Raw genomic sequence first — 26,748 nt, 5'->3', positions numbered from 1 at the left:
CACACACACACACACACACACACACAACAAATAAGAATTGAAAAGTTTCTCAAAACAATACTTATTCATTCTATATAACAGACTATAATTTTAGTCTGTTCTATTTCTCGAACAGGACAAGACAGATACAGGGAGACCAGATTATTCTAGTGGCCCAAGGGATGATGGTCGGATGGACTACGGTGGTGGTGGTAGAGATGGGCCAGAAAGGGGAGATTAACATACATATTTTAGAGGTTAAAACTGGCAGGATTGGGAGTTCCCGTCGGGGCTCAGCGGTTCACAAACCCGACTAGCATCCATGAGGACTGAGGACGCGGGTTTGATCCCTGGCCTCGCTCAGTGGGTTAAGGATCCAGCATTGCCATGAGCTGTGGTGTAGGTCGCAGATGCGGCTTGGATCCTGCAGTGGCTGTGGTGTAGGCTGGCAGCTACAGCTCTGATTGAACCCTTAGCCTGGGAACCTCCATATGCTTCGAGTGCAGCCCTAAAAAGACCAAAAAAAAAAAAAAAGAAAAAAAAAACCACCACCACAACAAAAAAACTGACAGGATGGGGAAGGGGGAAGGAAGGGAGAGGAGGTAAGAGAAGAGGCAGTAGTGACCTATCCAAACACTGTGGTTTTGTCATTCCCTTGGATTATTTTCCAGAGTACCAAAAACACGCTCATAATTCAACCCCTCAAACTTCTACTCAGTCATACTAAGTACAAGGTCATAAGTTGGGTCTAAGATACAGGAGTGAAAAGCTGACATGGTCCTTGCTCCCAAGGAGTTACTATGTGCCGGGGAAGACTGCCCTTAAAAAATATTTCCAAGAGAAAAGGATGAAAGTCCCTGGGGCATGGGAAGAAGGAGGAAGGAAGTTTATCTATCAGAAAATGATCAGGGAAGACCTCCCAAGGGAAATGGAAATTGAGAAGAGACCTGGGCACTTCCGGCAAAAGTAGCAACATGTGTGAAGGCTTGGGAGCAAAATAAAATTTGGGTGTTTAAGAAAATAAAATAAGTTCAATTTGGATGGAGTAATACAAACTTAATTATGTTAATTTTTTATTCAGTTAGCACTTATTTATTGACTGCTAAAAAACCAACGCTAAGTGCAGGGTGTATAAAGATAAATAGCTAAAAATACAGTATAATATCATTTAAAAATTCTCACTAAACTGGGAGTTACCAGGATAGCTCGGCAGGTTGAAAATCCACCTAGTATTCATGAGGATGTGGGTTCGATCCCTGGGCCCGCTTACTGGGTTAAGGATTCAGCATTGCCATGAGCTGTAGCATAGGTCAGCAGCTGTAGCTCCGATTTGACCCCTAGCCTGGGAATTTCCATATGCCCCACAGGTGCAGCCCTAAAAAGCAAAAAAAGGAAAAAAAGAAAAAAAATTTAAATAGATTATTATTTTGTATCATTGTTTTAATCATTTAATAAACATCCATATGTCAAGAATTATTATTAAACTATGGAGAGAGACAGAAAAAAAGCAGGCTTAGCAAAATAGTAAGAATGGTAAATTCTAAGTGTTAGGAATATAGATGATGACCATTTTCTTCTTTGAACTTCTGTGGGTTTCTAACATTTAAATAAGGAAGAAAAATGGCCCTAGGAAGTTACTTTAATACATAGATACTATGCGGTAAAGCAAGTCCAAAACTCCTTCCCATCAAAATAAACAAACCGAACTTACTCAGTCCAGTCTCTCTGTAGCTCCAAACAAAACAAAAAACATTGAGTAAAATTCTTCCCTATTTATGCAGCAATCAATATATTTAACTGACTGCAATTCTTTTATAGCCAATGCTGGCTATGACAAAATATTACATGCTTTTGAAAATGTCCTGAGAGTTTGAAAACCTTAGAAATTCTTATCTTCCTATTCACCCATAGTAAGCACTTGAGTTCAAACACAAAAAAATATGCTAACAATTCATATTAGGACAAATCTGACCACTTGACTATTGTAAGAAATTAATAAACTGGCTTTAAACACACAAATCTATACTTGCTTAAAAATATTTTAATGATCAGATCAAACAGGTTTAGACAACCAGAGAACTTGACTCAAAAAAAATATATGAATAGGACAAATACAAATAGAAAAACATGCTTCTATACATCTGTAGCTCTTAAAATAAAAGTAGCAAACATATGACCAAGGAAATATAATAATTGTTCTCTTTGCTGTTCCTTGTGCCCTACTTGCATGGACCATCACTAAATAATTTGGGATATCAGCAGAATAGAAACTAGGAAAGCTTTAAGATATGATGGTGTTGCTGCTAGCCCAGTTATAAGGTAGCATGTACAAGTTCAATGTAAATTAAGGGAGGAGACATTAACGTAAATTGCATTAAATTCAGATTCCCAGAATTTTACACCTCCACTCCTTTTCCAGTATATGCTCTTCTCTCTACTGCGACTCCACTCAATCACTGTAGTACCCAGGAAGGAGCACGGTAAGGAGGGTCAGGGGCCCTGAGATGGCATCTTCTGGCTCTGTCTCTAACTAGCTGCCTCTTTGATCAACTCACTTCTCGGTCTCAGTTTCCTCATCTGTACAAAGAAAGGGGTTAATACGATCCAGCAATCCATTCCTGAGCATACATCTGGATAAAACTCTAATTCAAAAAGATACACATATCCCAATGTTCACAGCAGCACCATTCACAATAGCCAAGACATGGAAGAAACCTAAATGCCCATCAACAGATGAATGGATCAAGATGTGATACAGAGATAGAGTGGACTACCACTCAGCCATTAAAAAGAATGAAATAATGCCATTTGCAGCAACATGGATAGACCTAGAGATTATCACACTAAGTGAAGGAAGTCAGACAAAGACAAATACCATATGACATCATTTATATGTGGAATCTAAAATACAGGTTTTTTTAATTTTTATTTTTTCCATTATACTTGATTTAGTGTTCTGTCAATTTCTACTGCACAGCAAAGTGAACCAGTCACAGATACATATATTATTTTTCTCACATTATCCTCCATCATGTTCCATCACAATGACTAGATATAGTTCCCTGTGCTATACAGCAGGATCTCATTGCTTGTCCACTCCAAACGCAATAGTTTGCATCTGCTAATCCCAAACCCCCACTACATCCCACTCCCTCCCCCTCCTGATGGCAACCACAAGTCTGTTCTCCAAGTCCATCAGTTTCTTTTCTGTGGAAAGTTTCATTCCTGCCATATATTAGATTCCAGAGATAAGCAAAATACAATTTAACACAAATGAACACATCTATGAAAGAGAAACAGGCTCACAGATAGAGAAAATGAACTTATGGTTAAAGGGGAAAGGAGGAAGGGAAGAGATCAACTAGGAGTTCGGGATTAGCAGATACAAACTACAATATATAAAATAAACAACAAGGTCCTAGTGCATAGCACAGGGAACTTAACTATATTCAACATCTTGTGATAAACCATTATAGAAAAGAATATTGTATCTGTAACTGAATCACTTCGCTGTACACCAGAAACTAACACAACATTGTAAATCAACTACAATTTTTTTAAAAGAAAGAAAGAAAGAAAGAGAGATAGGAAGGAAGGAAGGGGTTAGACTCCATTTCTAGGATCCTTCCTCGGGTCAACATTCTATATTACTATATATTTTCCAATTGTTTCTCCAGAACTTTGGGAAGATACTAAAAGAAAAGCACTTAGGTTATTATTGACTAAGAAGAGATAATATATTTTTTAGGTTTGAGACTTTGTCTAAGTGTTGAAAGGAAAAAAAAGACTTCACTTTCATTAAACAACTGGTTTAACAGGGAAGCAGAGAAGCAGCCAGAACGAATGGAGATTATGTAAAAGAACATTGCGATTACAGATGAAGACCAGAAAGTCACTACCCTTTCGCTTCTCACACTTGCAACCCCACGGGCGACCAGGGCACTGCCACCATCTCCTGCCCAACAGTCAGGACACGTATTTTTTCTACTGAGAGATTCTCAAAGAACATGGGAGAGGTGTACCAGTCTCAAGGTGTGCAGATTCTGCCCCAAGACAAAGGGAAAAAAATAAAAGCCACCTTGCAAATAAAGGGGTTGCTGTTTTCAGAGGTTCAAAAGCGAAGTCTCAGCACAGTCCTGTCCTACCTGAACTGTGAAAGACACCTCTACCTCATAATGATAAAACCCTTTTAGAAGCTGCTATCATTAGAATACTAAAGCCATATATAAAGAAACGAACATTATATTTCTATGTCAAGTCATAGCAAATAAAATGTTTAAACTTTATAACACTCACATTTTGTTAAAGTTAATGCATTTCTTTTTCTATAAAAAATCATTAGGGAGTTCCCGTTGTGGCGCAGTGGTTAACGAATCCGACTAGGAACCATGAGGTTGCGGGTTCGGTCCCTGCCCCTGCTCAGTGGGTTAATGATCCAGCGTTGCCGTGAGCTGTGGTGTAGGTTGCAGACGCGGCTCGGATCGCGCCTTGCTGTGGCTCTGGAGTAGGCCGGCGGCTGCGGCTCTGATTCGACCCCTAGCCTGGGAACCTTCATATGCCGCAGAAGCGGCCCAAAGAAATAGCAAAAAAAAAAAAAAAAAAAAAAAAAAAAAATCATTAGGATGATCTGGTCTTTTGTTCACACCTTAAATGTTTAAAACTACCACACTAATAAGCACCGAGTGTCTGCTTCCTCAGAGAAAATGTCCTTTAAGCAATAATAATGTGATGCTAAAACCATCCCCAGCAAAAAAAGGAATAATTTTTATCAGTAACCTCATTCTTCTAGTAACCACGCAAGTCGTTTAGGTTCAAAACATTACTCCTGAGAAAATTATTGCTTAAGCAGTAGGGCACACCTGGCTTATTGCTGAAGTGCATAAACAGAATATTTTTAAATAAGCTTTCAGATTCAGTTGAAATCATATTTGCTGTCTGGTATATAGCACCTGCACATAAAAGTGTTTTGGTGATACTGACCTCAACCACATAATGTTCTGCCCTCTAAATGCCTCTTTCCTCTCACAACTTGTTATGCTTTGATCATGCATGAATTCATCTAAGACCATTCTTACACCTGCATTCAAAGTCATCTACCACTCATTCATAGCAACCAGGTGAATAAATACACTTCAAGTCTTCCTAGTTATAAAAACTATTTAAAAATTGTGTGGGAAGTTTGACAGTAAGAGGAAAACAATTAATTACAAAGCAGTATCTTATGTAAAATGTAACCTTTCAATCATAGAAATCAGCCTGCACACTTCGATAACCAAATCAAGATTTTATTTATAAACTCAAACTATACATCAAACTATGAATATCAGAGAATATAAAAGCCAGCGTCCAAGTAAACCTGATACCCAATTCCTGACTCTGTCAACATATATTTATTGATCACCTACTATGTAACTGTGCTAAGGACAGAGAAAACAATGCAGAACAAGGCAGGCATGACCCTTGGCCACATTTTCATTCTTTCTACATTAAGTGCCTACTTTGTGCTCGTCACTATGCTAAGACACCAAAAGTAAAAAGGCACACTGAGTCATAGTTCCTTCCCAAAGGACTTGTGACCAGATCACAAGAAATTAGTGGATGACGACATATGATCAGGCTACCCTCCTCCAGGTACCTCTCTAGGAGCTCCTGGTACTAATACCCTCACCCTGCAGACACAGCCTAAGCAGGTACATTAGGAGGCAGGAGGCATTAGAATACATCTGAACTGAATCAAGGGTAAAAAAAAAAATAACCGATGAACAAGAAAAATGCAGATTCCACTGGAAGTAGATCTGGGAAAGCAATCAGTGGGTATCAATTTAAAAAAAAAAATCAGGGCCACATCCTCCTTTCAGATTATAAATAGATATTATAAAAATAGAGAGTTGGTAATCTTTAGAAGGTAAAATCCAGCATCAAATTATTTGTAACGTGTGTGATTTAAGAGTTTCTCACTCAAAAATTCTCAGAAAGGACAAAAAGGCAAGATGAAACAAAGAATGAAGAAAAACTAGCCAAAAACAATAAAGGGGAGAAATGTAATAGGGTTAGACATAAAGTGAATCATCTTCTGGCAAAGAAGCCCAATTCTGAAGTCCACTCAGGTAGACTAATGAGAATAAGTGTCCTCTATCTTGACCTAAAACTGCTTCTTTAACAGAGATAATTATAACTCTCTATTGGTAGAAGGATGAGCAGCTGGATGCTAAGAGAAGAGAGGTGAAAATTGACATATTTAATTTTAAGTCAGAAATATTTAAAAGCAAATGAACTTCAGCGGCATGTTGTACTACAGCCGGTATAGAGAGACCACCACCAGAAATCCACTAGGAGATGCACATTTACAAAGGCTTCCTGAGATCTGCGAAGGACTCCTTCAGCTTGCAAACCTCATGCATTTACGCCCACCTCCCCCTCTGCCTCAGCAGAAGAGGTGCACTCCCTCTGTTAGAAGTAAGGCTGGCCGGGCTCCGCAGAAGCAGCATCAGCAAAGAGGGAAACTCAGTGGAAAGTTGGCGTGTCCGGAATTTAAAAAAAAATCACAGGTCAAACCTGATTCACCTATGTGACTTTGGGCAAATTACCGCATCTTCCTGAGCCACAATTTTATCATGTGAAAAAAACTTTACGGGTGTTTTGGACTTGGAGAATGTTCATATGTGTGTGTGGTTTTTTTAAGTAAGCATTCGTATGAAGAAAAAAGAAAAAAAACCCATAAAACTTGCATCTGAATATATATGTGTAATGTATTAGAGAACAATCAAAGGTATTTCTTCAGATAAAAGCCTTAGCCATGTCCAAAGAAGAGGACTAGCCATACAAATTTTATTTTTTTCACTATGAAATATTATTTTAATATTCTGAAAATCAATAAAACTATGGCAATACAAATGCAAATTTTAAAATGACAACAGATATAAGGATATCCATTATATATAATAAAACCAATAACGCCTATCTTCTAAATAATGGGACACCTAACATCCAGAGTGATAGTTTTAGTCTGCTTTGAACCTAATCTTGTTCTAAGATTTGATGGGTTAGGGATGATCATATTTCCTGATACTGGCCAATTAACAAGAATTATGGAGTGCCAACATCAGTACAGTTCTAGGTGTTTTAAGAATTTTTTAAGCAGAATAAAAGAAAAACGTGACTTAGTGACAAAACTGGACCACGGGAATAAATTATATAGTCATGACTGGGGGGGAGGGTGAAGAATGGTAAGAGCTGGAATTGCAAGGAAAAAAAAAATCATGAGAAAAGCTGAGAAGAAAAAAAATGAATTAGAAGGTACATGGTAGGTTTAAAAATGTTCACTATAAAATTCTTACAACTTTTCCATATGTCTAGATTTTTTCATTAAAATGTTAAAAATAAGGATAAATTACATTTGGTCAATTTCTCAGACAAGAGGAAAATGTGATTGTGAGAGGAAAGGTACATATGGCCTATTTGAGATAGGAAGAATGCTATCCAGACCAGGGAATAGGAGAAACATGAAGAGTATATTTATTTTTTTTTTATTTTGCTTTATTTTGCTCCTTAGCAATACGGAAATCTTCATGACGACAATATTTTTGGAAACCACATAGACAAAATCCACATCACAGCAGTAGCCCTCTCTAAGAGACAGCGCAAGCCACACTAATCCTACATATTATTCTTATCCTTTAAGTCTACATAGATACCATTTGACTGCATTTACAACTAAGGCCCAAGCTCAAAGTTCAGTTATTCAGATGCCATAAATTCTGCAAAAATAGTTTGCCATAAGAATTAACAGGACAGCGAATAGCTTTTTATGGAATGAGAAAAATCCTATTAAATGATAACCATTAGCAAGGAGAAGCTTGGTAAGATTTAAACTCCAATAACCACAAAATTTAGATTGCAACACTGCACTCTCTTTTTTTCCATTTTAATAGAAAAGCATAACTGCTGTCATTAAGTAAAAGCCAAAAGCAATATGGATGTTAAGCTAACAATGTGGCAGCTGAAATATATGTGTAAATGAAGCAGACCACATACTTATCCACAACCTAAACAAAGTAATTATAGGACCTTGGACTATTCACCATAAGCATATTTATTCCCGAAGCAGTAATATTTTGAATTAGCCAAAGAACATATTTCCGGTATCAGAATATGTGCTACACAGCTAAAAAGAAAATACATTTTTTAGCATTTAGGCTGTGAGTGAAATTGGCTTTTAAAAAATGGAGAGCATGTAAACAGAAAAAACATTCTCAAAAACAAAATCTCAAAACCCTTCAGAAATCAAAGCTAAGAAATAGGAGTGAGACCGGAGAAATAAGGAAAAGACGGTAACACTGAGAACCTACGTGTAAAAGGGCACAATTTGGAGCTCCCATTGTGGCTCAGTAGTAACGACCCCAACTAGTGTCCATGAGGATGCCGGTTCAACCCCTGGCCTCACTCAGGGGGTTAAGGATCCAGCGTTGCTGTGAGCTGTGGTATAGGTCGCAGATGTGTGTCAGATCCCGAGCTGCAGTGGCTGTGGTGCAGATCGGCAGCTGCAGCTCGGATTTGACCCCTAGCCTGGGAACCTCCATATGCCACACGTGCAGCCCTAAAAAGCAAAAATAAAGGGGCATGCGGGGGGGGGGGGCACAAGATAAACAAAAAGAATATCAGAAAGTGAGCATCAGGCAATAATGCAAGTGATGGGAAATGTCCCCAGAAACACCATGTGAAACAGTCCCTGGAGCACAGCTGCCCTGACCTGCCTTGCGACCTCCGAGTCTGGTCTACTGTCTCACAGTACTTCCTACTCATTTCTCCTAGTTTTAAAGAGTACAAGGGTATCCAATGGGTTGGACAATAAGTGGAAATGGGAATTTTTAAAAAGAACATGCTTTGAGGGTCTCATGAAAATCCTATCCTGACCCCTAGCCCTCATGCCTCAAATACATTGCTTTCTTTAACCAGACACCAACTCCAATTCACATCAAGGGATAAGGAACAAAAACAGGGCTTTTCCTTTGATCAGGATTGGGAAGAGGAAATAGGAAGGTTTCTCAAAATAGTCAAAGCCACCAGACTCTAAAGGGGCAAAGATGGGAAGGTAAAATTATTTAAAAAAAAAAAAAAGTTGGACCTGGGAAATACAAGGTAACCAGCAAACCTATGGCCAGTCCAGGGTCTGATATTACTCTTCCCAGAATAATAAATCTAAAAATTAGAAACACAGGCTCCCCCAGCAGGGGAAGCACATTAAGGCTCTGATTAGTCTGTCAAAAAGAAAACCCGTCCAAACCATGGTTGGGAGTTCTGGAAGGCTGCCCACAGCCCATCTATGGCAGCTGCACGTCCACGGGGAGCTCCAACAGTGGCAGAGCAGGCTGGGCACCAGAGAAAGACCCGAGCCAGATGAGAAGACTGACACCATTTAAAGGGAAAGCAACAGTAGCCCAGGCCTCTGCAATGAGGGGCTGTGGCCCTTTAAACCTAGAAGTGCAAGCCCACCCTCAGGCACATGCACTTGTTGAAATGGCAGCAAAAGCCAGGCTGGCAATATGTTAAAGAAAAAAGACAGCCCAGAGGTCAGAGCACAAAGAGGCTCCTCCTATAGAGCCTGGAGACTAAGGCAGATGGAGCACAGCACTCTCTGGACTCAAGTGTCTGCTGCACAGAAAGTCCAGGGATCATAATGAGCCCCTGGTGAACAGTGCAGCATATGGAGCTGAGATGTTTACTTAGATTGCTCCCCACACGCAAATGCCTTATTGCGATTTTTGCCTACTTGCCAGTATATTAGAAGATTCTGTTTAAGATGCCTGTGAAATTTCATTAATAGGCAGTGCCCTGAAGTTACAATGTATCTGCCAATCAAAGCCTTTAAAATTACTCATAGAAATATGATCTCATATGAAAAAATTTGTTTCAAGCTGTAAGTAGATATCTCCAGTGAAATATAACAATCCCCACTATATAATTCCAAAGAAGTATCAGAACTTAGGAAATAAAGCAACTTAAAATGTGACCACATTATTTCCGATATTATTTTGTGCATCTATTTTTAGATACCTAACCAATAAGACTCAAAGACTGTTAAATACAGTTGACCAGGGTATTATGGAATATTCTCTCAATTTGATATAAGACTCTTTCAATGAATCAATGTATTAAAAAGTATATTAGAGCAGAAGTGGGGAAATACATGAATGGAACAATCAAGGGAACTATGGCAGTTTAAAAATATTCATCTTCTTAAGGGCAGGCTGGACTTGCTTCTGGAAACACAATGTAGCATAAGTGATGCTATATGACTTTCCAAGCTAGTTTTTAAAAATATAGCTTCCTCCTGCCTCTCTCTCCTCGATCACTACTTCTAGGCAAGCCAGCACCTGTCCTGAGGACAGCCAGCCCCAGAAAAAAGCCCAATTAGGGAGCAATTGAGGCCTCCCTCCCCAAAAGAGCCAGCACCCCCTGACCAGCTATGGGAGTAAGCTACCTGCCAGACAGAACCTCCAGCCTCACTTAAGCCTTTAGATGACTGTGCTTCCCACTGTAATCTTAACTTCAACCTTAACAGAGACCATGACCTAGAACTGTAGAGCTGAGCTGCTCCCCAATTTCCCATCTGTAGAAACCGTGGGAGAGAATAAACATTTAAAGCCACTGAGTTTGGGGTAACTTGTTCTGCAGAAATATCAAATACAATAGTAAGCCCAGAAATAAATCCAAGGACACAAAGAAATCTGGTATATGCTAGAGACATTTGCAATGAAGGAGAGGGGACTGAATTAACAAATGATATTAAATAACTATCCACCGTTTGGAGGGAGGAAAAAAAAAAAACAAACCAAAGGTCAGTATTTATTTTATTCATTATAGAATAATAAATTTCAGATAATTCAAAGATTAAGTGTAAAAATAAAAACATAAAAGTAATAAAAGAAAATAAAGGCAAACAATCTTCTAGGAGTGGAAAGAGAGCTTTTTGAACATTTCACAAAACCCAGAATACATAAAAGAAAAAATATTAATAGATTTGACATCATAAAAATAAATATATCCCAAATATAAGGTTATAAGATAATCAGCATGACACTAAAAATTGCAATATATATTAATTCCAAAGGTTTAATATCTCTAAAATTATACAATGCTTGTAAGAAAAAAGGTAAATGTTCCGAGAGAAGAATGAGTAAAATACATGTCACTGAAAGCGAAATATGGATAGCATATATATATAAAGATGTTCTACCACACTAATAATAAAACAAATACAAATAAAACAAAATATTGGAGTTCCTATTGTGGCTCAGGGAGTTAAGCTCCCAGTGTTGTTTCTGTGAGGATGCGGGTTCGATCCCTGGCCTCACTCAGTGGATTAAGGATCTGGTATTGCCACAAGCTGTGGCATAGGTCATAGAGGCGGCTCAGATCTGGTGTTGCTGTGGCTGTGGTGTAGGCTGGCAGCTGCAGCTCTGATTCGACCCCTAGCCTGGGAAGTTCCATATGCCATAGGTACAGCGCGGCCATAAAAAGAAAAAAAAAAAACAAAAACAAAAACAAAAAAAATATATATATATCAATTTTTTAACTTACCAGACTGATAAAGACTTAGAAAACTAAAGCTACCCAGTGTGGGAGCACAGGATTTCTCAAGCTCTCCTGGGAATGTAAATGGGTACAACTTTTCTTGAACGTAATAGAATAGCACGTGCCAAAGTGTCACATGGACACACATCTCTGAGGCAGAGACATCATCTCTAAGGCACAAAGATGTGAGCAAGGACTTCCAGTACACCACTGTTTGTAACAGAGAATACACTGAAAACAGGAGCATGTCTGTGCAAAAAAAAAAAAGAAAAAGAAAAGAAAGAAACTACAACAAGCATATAGAGAAATCATTAAAAAGGATATCGTATAGCTATATTGTTAGACGTTCTGTCTTGAAAAAAGGTTGGAACACTCGAAATACAATATGAACTCATTTATGTGAAATTTTATATACATCATCATCATCATCAGAAAAGGTCAGGTGAGGAACAGCAGGCACACAAATGACAACAGCAGTATTTACTGGCAGTCAAGGGATTTTTACTTTTCTTATACTTTTCCATATTATTTCAATTCTCAATAATAGGTATATATTATCTGTATATATTAAAGCACACTGACATGGGTCTTTTCTGCTACAACAGATATTTCTTTAATGTAAATTAGTTCACATGCAACAAAGTGGAAAGTCTCATTCGCTGCCTTAAAATTCTCCACTATCATAAGCAACCAAAGGAAGCTGAGAGTACAGATGAAGAAATGCAAAATATTTCCCCTTGTGTTTAAAGGAAAACACCCTGGATCAGATTTTTAACTTTGATGAAATCGGTCTGGGTTAGAAGTGGATGACTTTAAGGACCCATAACTTAAAGGAAGAAAACTAGAGTTTAAGGCTAAGTGCGAGGGTGGATGTAAAGGCCAGTGAAGATTTAACCATGTTGGTGTTTTTATAACAATTATCATTTTTTGATACTGACTCTGTTTACACAATTTCACCGGTTTTAAACCATCTGTTCCTAACCCTATTTGCCCTAGAAGCACTATCACTTTTAGCATATGATTTTGCAGAATTAAAGATTTTTCAGGAATGCAAACACAGCAGTTAGAGAGAAATGTCTCTGCTATTTCTGAGTAAAATGCAAAAAGGTAGAGGAACATTCTCTATGTAAAAAATGAAAAAAAGAAAAGAAATATTAAACTTTACTTGGCTTCAGCAATAGTTTCTAATCAAAGATGTGAAACACTGGGCAAAACAACCTCAATATTCTTGATTTACACCACACGTTTATATACACAGAGAGAGAAAGAGAAATGGTCCTTGTCCCACTAGACACTTAATCTAAACAAGACAGAAGTTAAACAGGTATCCACTGTGGTGAATGGAGGGATTAATTCGGTTAACCTTTTTTAAGTGAAACAAACAGGAGAGAGATTTATTTTCTTTCTCACATTAAAAAATTCTGGGCGTCCCCACTGCAGCTCAACGCGATTGGTGGTATCTCTGGAGCGCAGGGACACAGGTTCGATCACTGGCCCAGCACAGTAGCTTAAGGACCTGAGGCAGGCATTAGGTCCCAGCCTTCCTTAGGATCTGATCCCTGGCCTGGGAACTCCACATGCTGCAAGGTGGCCAAAAAAAGAAAATTTGTTTTAAATTCTGAATGTAGGCAGTTCAAACTCACCCTGTATTGCCCACCATGGTAGTTCACCCATCATTTTTCTTTTTTTTAATAACTATTGTAATAAGGTATGACTGACATACCAAAAGCTATACATATTTAATATATACAACTTGATGCGTGCGAAGTATAAACCATGAAACCATGACCACAATATAGTCCATCAACACATCAGACACCTCCAAAAGTTTCCTTGCACCCTCTTTTAACCCTGTTAATTTTTGAACATAGTATTTAATTACATAACCTCAACTGGGGTAGGCAAAGGGGAAATGCAAATAAGGAAAACCGTTGTGAAACTGTTTTAGATACACAATAGCACTGAATGAAAGGAAACAGTGTTAGCTGGGAGCCAGGGTGCTCTCTTTGGAAAAGGGGAGCTATAAATACACAGGGGAAAGCCAAGGAAGAATCCTCTGGAGACTTAAAAGCAAAGATAAGCCAGTAATGGGGGGAGGGGGGCAGATAAATTAGGAGTTTGATACCAACGAATACACTCTGCTATATATAAAATAGATAACCAACAAGGACCTACTGTATAGCACAGAGAACTCGACTCAACATTCTGTAATAGCCTATAAGGGAAAAGAATCTGAAAAAGAATGGATATAAGTATATGTATAACTGAATCACTTTGCTATACATCTGAAACTAACACAACATTGTAAATAAACTATATCTTAATACAAGATTAAATTATTTTTAAAAATCAACTGACCATAAAAAAAAAAAAAATATTCCAGTAGCAAAGAGTGTATCTAGTACCTGGATCTTAGGTTCTAATATCATTCCTCTCAATAGGGAACCAGGGCACTTCAAGAAAGGGGAGACTCCAGGGCTGGGGCAAGGAAGGTATAGAATGAGCCTGGAATATCTTGTTAGGCCAAGTGCTTAGAAAAACCACGGAAGCACATCAAAAGGACACACAGGCCTGCCTTGAAGGTGTTCCTACTGGTGAAATATGAGGAAGTATGTCCACCTAAATATATTAGGTCAGTAATGATATAAACCATTGAAAACTAACTATGGATTGGCTTAGCCTCTGAAATTGGGAAGTATTAAAGAATTGAGTATTTAGCCTCAAAAGGTAAACTGAGTAATGTTAATTTAATTTAGTATAAGCAGTTAATACCATGTATGTATTTTATAAACTGTTGTTTAATCAAATGCAAAATAGTGTTTTCCTTTGTGATCATTCTCAGATATATGTTAGAAATGAAGTTCACTGGCAGGGAAATTTTTTCAGTTCATAAATGACCCTTCTACATAATTCCCAAAGTACTCCTGTTGAGCTGACTGAAGTTTTCCACTATTCTTTATTATATCTGCATATCAACTGTCAGGTGAATTTGGGAACTAGCAGAAAAATGGAGTTTGTGAATCTGAACTATTTAAAATGTTCAGTTTTAGTAATTATCATTAGTACTACTAATATATATATATGATTGGACCTTTTTGCAGGTTTAAAGAACAGCGGATAGGGAAATTCTCTAAAGTTAAAGAACATGGAGGAGGCAGAGTAAGGGTTACCAAAAAAAAGAGAGAATTGAGCTGGCATCTTTTCTTTTGGTATTCACTCCTTTTATGCCAATAAACATTTATTGAGTAACTATTATGTGCTGGGCATCAAAACTGCTTCTCTACTGAAAGAATGAAGATATATCTGTCTATATAGAGACTGAACATTAACCGTTGTTCTTTTGAATGACGCTGGCCTTGCGATAAGGTTCAGAGGGCCATAAAAATACAAGAAGAAAGATAAATTTCATAAAAGAGAGAGGCAGTTGGGGTGTTATGGAAAGACAAACTACACAGTATTCTATAGTCTGGTCCTTCTACTCGCAGAGAATGACTGTAGCATCCAAACAGCCGCCCCAAGGTCAACACAGGAGTTAACCAAGGTGCCCTCTGCTGAAAAAATAAAACGGATAACTTCTCTGGCTTGAAAGCCTTCGCTAACTTTCCATTTCCTGTAACATAACAAGCACCTTAGATTTAACACACGACCTAATAAGCAGGGTTAGGTCCCTAGTCTCATGATTTCTCCTCTTTCATTAGCATATTGTGCTCCTTAGCATGCAATTTCTAGAATATGTCATGCTTTTACTGTCTCCTGCCCCTTACACATTTTTCCTTCTGTCTTCATCACTCCTCCCACCGTTCTTTGTCCTGGCCACCACCTCTCAGGTTTGCTTAAAGGCCACTCCACTGGGAAGTCTACCCTGACTCTCCAAATCTAAATTAGATGCTTCTTCTGTGTGTTCTCATAAATCCTATGCCTCCCCTAGTCTAGCACTTATCACAATGGATTTTCTCCTCCAGGGCAGGGACCCTTGTCTTCTGCCATCCCTCAGTGCCTTGCACTGAAGGGTTCAATGGTCAATACAGGTTTATTAAGGAAATTAACAAATAACTTCCCATAACACGTCACCAAAAACAAGTCCTTAAGTAATGATTTTGGTAGGCTAACCTCAAAATTCCCTGTCTGTGTAGACTCTGCACATTAGATTCAGAATGTGAGGGATGCTGCAGACGCATGGGTTGAGAAAAAGGCACTGGTCGACCACATGCAACAAATTGTGTGTATGTTGTGCACGTGCACACACATGTGAGCATGTGCATATGTTCTTCTGATTATCTCCATCTCTCACCTGATAGTTCTACTTGGTAGTTGAAGATATTTAAGAAGAAAGCAATTCTTTTCTTAATTATGTATGTTTGTGTATGGCAGTGTATGTATAACTTCAAGAGGCTGATTTTTTTCGGTGCTTTTTTTCTTCGATAAATCATAGCACAGCACTCATGTCTAAAGGCAGTAAAGATGGGTAACAAGGGTCAAGGAACTTTTCATAACCCATTCAACTACACGGCATTAAGAATTTTCTTTTCAAAAAAGAAAGAATTGTCTTTTCAATTGACAGCTTACTCTTTTAAAAAAGTATTTAGCACGTTTTTTCTTAAAAGAAGTGTTTTAATCCATGGTCCATGGTGTCTTGAGGATTCCCTAGAGGCTTTGGGACCAAAAGGAGCTAGAATTAAGTGAGCACAGCTCTGAGCCCAGACTCCCTGCTTCAATCAGAGTCACTGTGCTTTCATCTGCTGTGTTTTTTTTAAAAGAACAGAACTCCAAAAAAGATTTTCCATAAAGAAGAGCTCACTGCATTAAAATAAGAAGAAAAAGAACAAAGAAAAAGGTTAAAAATCACCGCCTTAAAGAATGAGCAGCAGATTGAGGCTCACACTATATAAGTCAAGCCCTAATGTCTTTTCATATTTCTTGTTTAGAGTAAATTCATCTCTGTCAGGTTTATAGGCCCTTACGTGTGCTAAAATGAGAAATACCATTTGAATGCAAAAATATCTAGGTAGAGAGAAACAACATGAGTTTTGAAAGGTATATTTATTCTCTGATACGGCTGTTGCTAAATTTATTTATCTGATAAGGTTTAATGGCATTATTTATGTACCAATCTCCAGACTAACGATTCATAACACAGAATATCAAAATAATCTAATTGAATAACAGAAAAACCCACTGTAAATGCCAGCTGCTGCTATGTTTCACTTACTATCAACAAATATCCCATCTCACTCTCGTAGTCTTAGGGAAAAGATCATCTTAAATGGAAAAAATGCACCAAACCCACATGGAACAAGTAATTTTAGCTATTTTTCCAAGAAACAAAAGGGGAACGAGGTAGCTGAAACCAGGGGGTGCTTCTGAATGCAACATTCAGAAGACCGGTGGAGAGAACTTGCTCTGCTGGTGAACACACCCCTGGATGGGAAGTAGAAATGGGATGCCCTCAGCCAGAAGCCCTCTGCTGTCCTATGCAGCCCAGCGTGCGGACTGTGGAATGGTACCCACTGGAAGTCAGGTAAACACCTGCAATCAAGTCCCGGCTCTGTAACAGAAAGATGAATCCGAAAATCTTTAGAGCATATAGCTATTCACAAACTCTACTGTGCTGAGAAGGGTTAAAAGACAAATTGAAGTATGTTTGTCTTGAGTTTATCTGAAATGTTAAGAGTTCATGTGACCAAAAACCAATTTGAACAGGGCGGTGCCGAGCAGGAAGTGGTCAGAAGAGCCTCACTGAGAGGAGCTCAGGGAAAGACCTGCACACAGAAAGGCAGGAAGCAAAGCAAAGAAAGGGCTGAATGGCTACAACTGAAAGCCTAACTGGTCTTTTGTGATTGGTTGTCCTTAGGTTGCCATCTTGAAACCCTGAGGCATTTACAGGCTTAGATTTTGGCTTAAGTAGGTCCTCCCATGGCATCAGAGCTGCCTCACTCTAGCAGCCTCTGTGTTTGATAATAACAGAACCAACCAACCTAATTTTCACCTCTTCTGGGAAACCTTAGGCCAGCACTGTGACCCACAGAGCCACCTTCCACCCCCAAACTCCGCTGGCATTTACCAGCCATACCCTCATTTGCCAGCAGTACTTTCAGTCATCTTTTATAGCTAAGTCCATTCTCCCCACCTCTCCACAAAAGAGGAAGCACCATGCATCACGCCTCCCTAAACACCCGAAGGCTCTGAGAATTTTACTAAGCATTTGCAGGTGCCAAATAAATGTTTCCTGACTGCTTGTTTAATTTGCGATATGGTGTCTATTACCACCCACTTGCAAAGATGAGGGGAAGACAGCCTGGTATGGTTGTATCAGACACGCCCTTCCTTTAAATCCCGGGTGGCCAGAGCAGGCTGTGTTGAGAGCCGCCCAATCCATCAGACAGCACCTCCATGCAGGTGCCATTTCCAAAGAACCAAGCAAGCCTCCTCTTCTAGAGTTAAACCTTTTCTCCTCTTCCCGTGCTCAGTCGCAAATGAGAAATCAGAAAGCTTGGATTCAAGTCCCAGCTAGGCCAAGGACTAGGCAATTCTTTTCATCTACTTGAAGAGACTACCTCTAAGGTTCTTGTCTCCAACTATCTATGACTCTACAAGTCTAACTCCAGGTCCTTATCTTCCATATCAGAAATCCACAGGATGGCCCTGTCCTCCCAGTACTAAAATCACCTGTCTCACATGATACTTCCCAGCATCATCATTGCACCAGTGCTCCAAGACCTTTCTGACTTCAGTGACAGGTGAGCATACTCATGAAAGTATGGTTATTTCTAATGATGGCACTATTAAATGTCTTGTCTGAACTTTACTTCATATCTGCACTTCATGTAACAAATCTACAGCAAGTAGCTGACTGATCCATAAAGGATAATACCCACACTTGGGGAAACTTGTAATATAGTCCTGCTTACAGCAGCAAATATAAGTTAAGACCCCATCTGCAAAGAAGCACCACTAATAATAAACAAAATTATTTTCATGTTGGTCACCAAATAGATCACCTATAGGTTACCAAATTTGATTAGGTTGTTTCAACTTAATCAAAAGTTCAGTAGCCCTGAGAATAATTCCCTTATCTTTCCAGTTTTGTAAGAAACTTATTTTTATTGTCTGATCAACATCGAATAATATTAGGGAACGTCACAATAGTTGTTACAATAAGTGGCTTAGAAAGAAAATCCACTAACAATTTTGATAGATTTGGGGGACTATACAAGCTAGATAAAAACGTGAGCCACATAAGAATTCAAAGCAATTTAAATTAATATCTCAGTTTTGAATAATGAAGTTTTAAAGAACCCAAAGTAGCCTTTTTTCTATAAAAAGACTAGGCATATCACCCAAAGACCTTTCCCTGGCCAAGTAATTTGTTGTCTAATTAATTAAAAAGGAAGGTGGCAATTTCATTTCTTCTTTTCTAACAAAAAGAGCCATCAAAGATGAAAGGTCCGTTTTAGAACCGATATATAGAAAACTGAATCAATCCTCCAGGAAACAATTAAATGTTATTTTTCCTTGGCCAAAATTATACTAACATTTTGCTACCTTTGGGGAGTTAACAATATTAACTGCATAAAAATTTTTGACAAAGAGAGCAGTGAGGGTTTCTTTCATTTGTAATGAAGATGGAGTGATTGGCCACTCACACAAAATCAGTCAAAAACACTCTTTTACAAGTTATTATCAAATCTGTAAACTCTGAAAGAGGCATTAATCAGAAAAAGAAAAAAAATGTTAAAAAAAAAAAACCCTTGTGAAACCAATGAAGTAAAAATTTCAGTCTAGTAAGGAAAATTCATTTTGTGTTGTGTAAAACAGTATATCACTATATCAATATTACAATAAAAATTGTTATTCTAATTACATCAGCTAATCCCTACATTAACTCTATCTTTATCCCTAAATATCAATTTAAACTAATGCTCAGTGTATTTGAGAAATCTTTCTAAAGTCATACAGATAGTAAGCAGCAGAGCTGAACCCAGAATATTTGCCTTGTGGTCTATGCACTTAAGCACCACGCTCCACTGTCTCCCAGTTATTCATGAATCACTCCCCATAAATACTCACTATTCCCATTAAACACTGAGCAGGATGAGTTACTGATGTCATAACCGCTTTTACAGCACTGGGATGCAATTTATATAAAATGTATCTGAATATACAATTTGTTTATTCTTCTATATAAAAGGTAAATGCTTAAGTCTCATTCGTTTCTAACTAATTTTCAAATGGGAAGGGTTACAAAAGGAAGAAAAGTACAAATCTATATGTAATAACAATTAATAGAAAAATATAATTAGAGTTGTCTTTGAACTTAAGTATTGAACATTCTTATTATTGTGCTGTCCTTGCGGCCCTTTGAATTGCCTCTTGGAATTTGAAATTTCGCTAATGAAACAAAAGAAAGATGGAAGATATAGAGATATGTGCATTCTAAAACACTGTGCCCTTTTGCAATTTCTCTTCCATATTTATTACCTGGATCTCTAAACACTCAACTAGACACTAAACCAATTCAAATGTATGTGTAAAATGTAAAACTGGAAATGCCACAAAATCAACGTGACCTTTAAAGTGTAACATTTTCCACGATCATTTAGTTAATACTAGAAAACGAATTTACAGTGTTTAAAGCATAATCTTTATGTGTAATATTTACAGCAAACAGAAAAGCAAACACAGAACAAAGTACTTAAAAATCAACCACATTTTTTAAACAAAAATGGCAATTAATTTTAAACGACCACTTTTTCTGCAGTGGTTTCATTAACTCTTAAACATTTAAAACCCTATTAGGGTGTTCTGTCTTTTAAAATACAAAGCTGATGAAACCACTGTCAGTCGACCCCAGTCACCTCCTGTCATTGGTAGGGCCAACTAATATGACAAATTCTCCCTCGATTTACCCACATTAGTTTGCATGAGAACAAAAATATGTATCAAGTAAAAAGCCAAGACGGGCCCTCTCTGTGAGCCAAGACCACCCTTGATTAACCCCACGGCACTGGTCTCAACAGCACACTTTCTAACCAATCAGACTTCTCAGTCATGGATACTTTTAGCAAAGATAATAATTAGGTAGATGATATTACCATAAAATTAAATTTTGAATGAGAGCAAATGTAGTCTTCCATCTTCAGATCCAATCACATATTTGTTAAAAGTAAAGATATGCAAATCAATGCTAATAGGATGGTAAACATTCCCCAAGAGAGAATCACACCTCAGATAGATTTATAACTTTTTCATGGGATAATCAGGTAGCAATCCTTAAGCATCTCTCTCTTCCTTTGACTACTTTGATTAAGTATTTTCAATAGAAGCTGATCAGAAAATATTTTTTCTCAGACTTTTCTCTCCTGCACTTCTCCTAGCAGGAGAGAAAAATTAGCAAGAAAAGATGAATTCAGAATCCACTCCATTCCCCTTTACTAAATGGTGTGTGGATATGTGTATCCCATTGCCTTGAACACCTGAGAATCGGGAAGAAAAAGAGTTCAAGGAAACAAACTGAGCCATCTAATATCTAGTGAAAGGACAAATTCTATCTTTAAAAATGCGTGGAGTTTCTCTCAACTCTAGGAAGTCAGTTCATATTTCTCTAATGCAAAGAGTCAAAGAAAAAGATTACAGCATGGAGAGAAAAAACAGTGAAACATCAACAAAACAACTAAGTTAGATGTTTATTGATAAGCCCCCATAAATTGATATTGTACACTGCCCTATTTAGGGAAAAACTTTGAAATACAATGTTTTTAGCTTTTTGGGTTCTAAACATTTCCTGCTCCGTTGGTGGGAGGAAAACTTTAAGAAAATGACCTCTGGGGGGAGGGCAAATAGGACCCAAGCTACCCTCCAACAGAGACGCAAAACAAGATGACAGAGAAGTGGCTGGAGAGGGAAAATGTACATTCGACATACGTGAAATCATATATGCTGGCTTTGTACAGGGAAAGGAATGTAACTGGTAACTCTAAGAATGAAATAGGCGGAAACCAACTTGGCGAGAAACAAAACAGCAGGATTAAAGTAGCCCTGAGAGCAGTTCACACCCCAAAACAAGAGTGAGGCAAACCCAAGGAGGAAAAAGGCAAAACCCCTACTTCTCTTATTCTGAGAGAGGCAGAATAAGATACATCGCCAAGAACAAAGAAGTCTGCACCCAGAACTGAGTCTCTGGCTCATGTGTTCATTCTCTCTGTCTCTCTCCTACTCTCAGATCAAAGGAACAACATACCTTATGGCATTAAGAGAAAACCAAGCTCTTCCTCTCTTGCTTTTTCTCTCTGTGTCTCTGTCTTTCTCTCTCCCTTTCACCCGCCCTCCACCCAGCCTGCCTGTGCCTATATTTTCTCTCTACCTATCTTCTCTCTCTAAATAAACACTTAACTGCCCCACTACAAAAAGAAAAAAGAAAATCAAGAAGAAAACAGAGGAGATCCCATCGTAGCTCAGCAGTTAATGAACCCGACTAGGAACCATGAGGTTGCGGGTTCGGTCCCTGGCCTCGCTCAGTGGGTGAAGGATCCAGTGTTGCCGGGAGCTGTGGTGTAGGTCGCAGACGTGGCTCGCATGTTGCTGTGGCTCTGGCGTAGGCTGGCAGCTGTAGCTCCCATTGGACCCCTAGCCTGGGAACCTCCATATGCCGCGGGTGCGGCCCTTAGCAAAAAAAAGAAGAAGAAAACAGGCATCTCTCGATGCCTGTTTAGTCATCGATGCCTGTTTAGTCAGTTCTGCCCATAGAGGCTTCCTACAAATTCTCTGAAACCTCTCTTGACCACATCTTAATCTCCCAGTCAACCCTGAATGGTATACTCAGAATTCATCCACTTGTTTGACTAGAGAGGGAAGCATGGCCACTGCGGTAAAGCAAAGGCACAATCTTCCAAAATGGCCACATTTAAGGAGCCCACAGAATCTCAACAGGCTCCTAAGTATTCTGAGTACCTCTAACACAACCCTATATCCTGTCTAAAAATAATGCTTTTCTAAAATGTAAACTATGATATTACTCAGTTCAAAAGCTTTCACAACGAGGTGTTGCTTTGTGACTCAGTGGGTTAAGGATCCAACGTTGTCACTGCTCTGGCTCTGGTTGTCGCCAACATTCAAAGACACTGAGAATCTTTTGTTTTGTTTTTTTTCTGGCTGCACCCACAGCATGCAGAAATTCACAGGCCAAGGACTGAACCCATGCCACCTCACCAACAACACAGATCTTTAACCTGCTAGGCCACTAGGGAACTCCTCTGTCTTGATTCTTTTCCAGCATCATTTTGTTCTGATGATGGTACCTCTCATCGTCCCTCTCCCTGTATATGCCTTTACCTGTGATACTCCTTCAGCCCAGACTTTCTTTCTACCCTCTCTACCCCATAAATATTGCATTCTAATACCAGCTCAAAATATCACCTCCTATTGTGTAAAGTCATAGGCAATCTCCGTTATCGACATCCCATCTTGTGCTACCCTAAAGCTTTGTTTATACCTCATTCTGGACACAATTATATTCAGAATCACAGCTATTTATCTACATAGCCATCTTTCTTACCATGGGGATCTTTTTTTGGGGGGAGGGCAGATTATATTATCTAATTTCTTTTTTTTTTTTTGGTCTTTTTAGGACCACATCCCAGGCTAGAAGTCTAATCGGAGCTGCAGCTGCTGGCCTACACCACAGCCTCAGCAACCTGCTATCGGACCTGCATGTGCGACCTATACCAGAGCTTGCAGCAACACCAGATCCTTAACCCACTGAGCGAGGCCAGGGATCAAACCCGCATCTTCGTGGATACTAGTCAAAAAGACCACCAAAGGAACCAGGTTTTTTTTTAATTGTGGTAAAATACGCATGGTATAAAATTTACAATCATCACCATTTTCTTAATCATGCAATTCAAATGAAATTTTCTTTTTTTAATGATTTTTTTTTCCATTATAGCTAATTTATAGTGTTCTGTCAACTTTCTACAGTACAGCAAAGTGGCCCAGTCACACAGACATATATAGATTCTTTTTCATTTTTAAGTATAGAGTTCAGTTCAGTAGTGACAAGTCTATTCACATTGATGTCTCCAGAAAGCTTCATCTTGTAAAACTGAAACTCTATACCCACTAAACACGTCCCCCCATTTCCCTCTATCCCCAGCCCCTGCACCCATCTTTCTCCTTTCTGTCTCTCTGAAGTTGACTATTCCAAGAACCTCACAGAGATGTAATCATACAGTATTTGTCTTCTCGTGACTAACTGGGGTTAGCAAAAGGTCCTGAAGGGTCATCCACCTTGAAGCATATGTCAGAATTTCCTTCCTCTTCAGGCCTGAATAAACCGCACTGTGTGCATATAACACATTATGTTTCTCCAGTCATCCGCCCATGGACACCTGGATTGCTCCCACCGCTCGGCTACTATGAATAATGCTGCTGTGAACATAGATCTTGAGACCTTGCTTTCAATTCTTTTGGGCAAATACCCAGAAGTGGAATTGCTGGATCATACAAAAATACTATTTTCATTTTTTGAGGAACCGCCATACTTTATTTTAAAGTGGCTGCCGCATTTCACATTTTCATTAAGGGTGCACAGGGTTTTCAATTTCTCCACATCCTCACCAACACTTGCTACTCTCTATTTTTGTAATAATAGTCATGGTATTAAGGGTGCCTTTCCCTAATGGTTAGTCACTTTGAGTTTCGCATGTGCTTATCAGTCATTTGCATATCTTCAGAGAAATGTTTCTTTGAGTCTTTTGCTCAATTTTTAATTGAATTGTCTTTGTTGTTGTGTTGTGAGAATTTTTATATACTCTGGATGTTAACCCCTTATCAGATATATGAACCAGAGTTTTGTTTTGTTTTTTGTCTTTTGTCTTTTTCGGACCGTACCTGTGGCATATGGAGGTTCCCAGGCTAGGAGTCGAATCTGAGCTGTGGCTGCCGGCCTACACCACAGCCACAGCAACACAGGATCCAAGCCTCATCTGCGACCTACACCATAGCTCATAGCAACTCCAGATCCTTAACCCACTGAGCAAGGCCAGGGATGGAACCCCCATCCTCATGGATCCTAGTCAGGTTTGTTAACCACTGAGCCACAAGGAGGACTCCCCTAGAGTTATTTTTTAATTCACTTTTCGATTCCCTAATTTTTCAGAGTTGACTATTAGCACTACAGAGCTATACTTTGAGTTGAAGATGTTTCTTCCTCTTCTAGGCTTTTTCAAAAACATATACAAAATTCAGGAAATCCAAACAAGCGTATACAGTGGAAAATGAGACTCCCTCCCATTTCAATCCCCAGAGGCATTTTCCATTTTCTTATAATTCCCTCCATTTTCTTATAATTTCCTGCATATGCAAGAAAATATGTATCTCAATTTAGCCTCCTCCAAAATAGTAACCTACTCTTACCCTCTGTTCTGGACCTTGCCTTTTGGACTTAATAATTGTTCCATTTCAGTATATATAATCTGCCTTATTCTTTTTAATAACTATTAAATATTCCACTACATATACCATAATTTATTTAATCAGTCTCCTAAGGATGAGTATTTGTTTCCAATTGCTGCTAAGAATATCCTTAAAATATATACTATTTCACACACGTACAAGATCTACGGTGGGTTTAACTGTACCAGGAGAATCAAATAACATATGCATTTTAAGTTTTGATAACTATTTCCAAATTGGTCTCAATGAAAACTGAAAAATTCCTATGTCCACTAGCAGTAGTAACATTGCCTATTCCCCCAAACCCTCGATAATATCTCATGTGCTCAAAATTTGTTTCTTTACCAATTTGATGGGTTAAAAAAAGAGTATCTCACTTTAGTTTTATTTTGCATTTCTCTTGTATAAGCTATCTATTCACATCCTTTCATATCTTTGTCCATTTTTTTCTATTTGATTGCTGGTTTTTCCAATTGATTTGGTGGGGTGTTATATGCATTTATGAAATTAGCTCTTTCCTACAATATGAACTGCAAATCTTCCTAGTGTGTCTTTACTTTTTGATATTTTTTTAATTCTACCTTTGTCAATGTAAAACTTTCAGATAATCAAGGTTTATCATTTTTTTCTTTAGTGGTTACTGAGCTTCTCTTACTTTCTATTCCCACAATGATGATAGTGAAAATCCTTAATACCTCGCAAACAAATTACAGCTTCCCAATTGGTCTAATTTTCATTACTCCCTCTACCTTGCACTGATCCTATACGATTGTCAGATTAATTCTCTTAAAACTCTGTAAATTAGTAGAGACACAAAAAGTTGAGATTGCAATATAATAAGGATGTCGGTTGTACTGACAGGAAAAGACTATTACAGTTTTATCTTGTACTAATTAAGCACTATTGAGCATTTTCAAACTCAGAAGTGTAAAATTTCCTATAATTTTAATTCATTAGTATGTCACTGACCATACCTCTAAGTATTTTAAACTACAAGAACATTTTGATTGAAACCGAAATTGTATTTAACATTTCACTTGCCTCAGGATTTCAACTTCAGCGGACTATTTTTATTTTTCCCTCCCAGAGTCTTTATACAAAACTCTACCCTGCCCTTGTGGCTTCAACCACACAGAGGCTTAGAGCTTTAGAATCCAGGCTTTTCCCACCATGAACAGGAAATAATGTGTCTCTGACTCTATACAGAATGTGGCACTATAATTCATGCTTTTGGAAGGAGGACTAACATTTCAAGCTGACAACTAGGTACTAAATATGATTAGGAGCCAAGCACACAAACAGAATATCCCAAAGTGTATACATTTCATAAGAAGATACAAGCAGGCTTAATCAATAAGACAAACTCAGATTTAAAAAAATGCAGTTTTTTCTCAGGTACAACTAAATAAACATCTTTTCAGCAGGACAGCCCCATCATTATTCTCCTTGATTACTTTTCTACAAAATTAAAAAAATATAATAAATGTTTAAATTGGAGACAGTAATTAACCAAATAATTCCTCATTAACCAAATAATTCCTCACATTTCTTTATGAAATAAAATTTACATAGGATTCTTAACCAAATAACTTCTCACATTTCTTTATGAATTAAAATTTACATAGGATTCTTAGAAATAGCTCGCACAGTCCACAAATTATCTGATGAAGTACGTGTTATCTCCATTTCCCCAAAAGAAAACTGGAATTCAGAGACCAAAAGTGCCTGTTCTTCACATGGCTGACA

At 38.3% G+C, this 26,748-nt stretch overlaps 1 protein-coding gene across 4 annotated transcripts in view; it reads right to left on the bottom strand.

Annotated features, from left to right (window-relative positions):
• Positions 1-26,748, bottom strand: part of IMMP2L (inner mitochondrial membrane peptidase subunit 2) — a 989,629-nt gene that overhangs the window by 950,999 nt on the left and 11,882 nt on the right. The gene's annotated exons all lie outside the window — the stretch shown is intronic.

This window comes from Sus scrofa, chromosome 18 (genome assembly GCF_054392235.1).
Source record: "Sus scrofa isolate SSC_HxYL_T2T_F1_AM1 chromosome 18, Sscrofa_HxYL_maternal_Yorkshire_Landrace_v2.0, whole genome shotgun sequence".
Classification (NCBI taxonomy): domain Eukaryota; kingdom Metazoa; phylum Chordata; class Mammalia; order Artiodactyla; family Suidae; genus Sus; species Sus scrofa.
The sequence above is the reverse complement of the archived record's forward strand: the minus strand, read 5'-3'. Positions and strand labels throughout refer to the sequence as shown.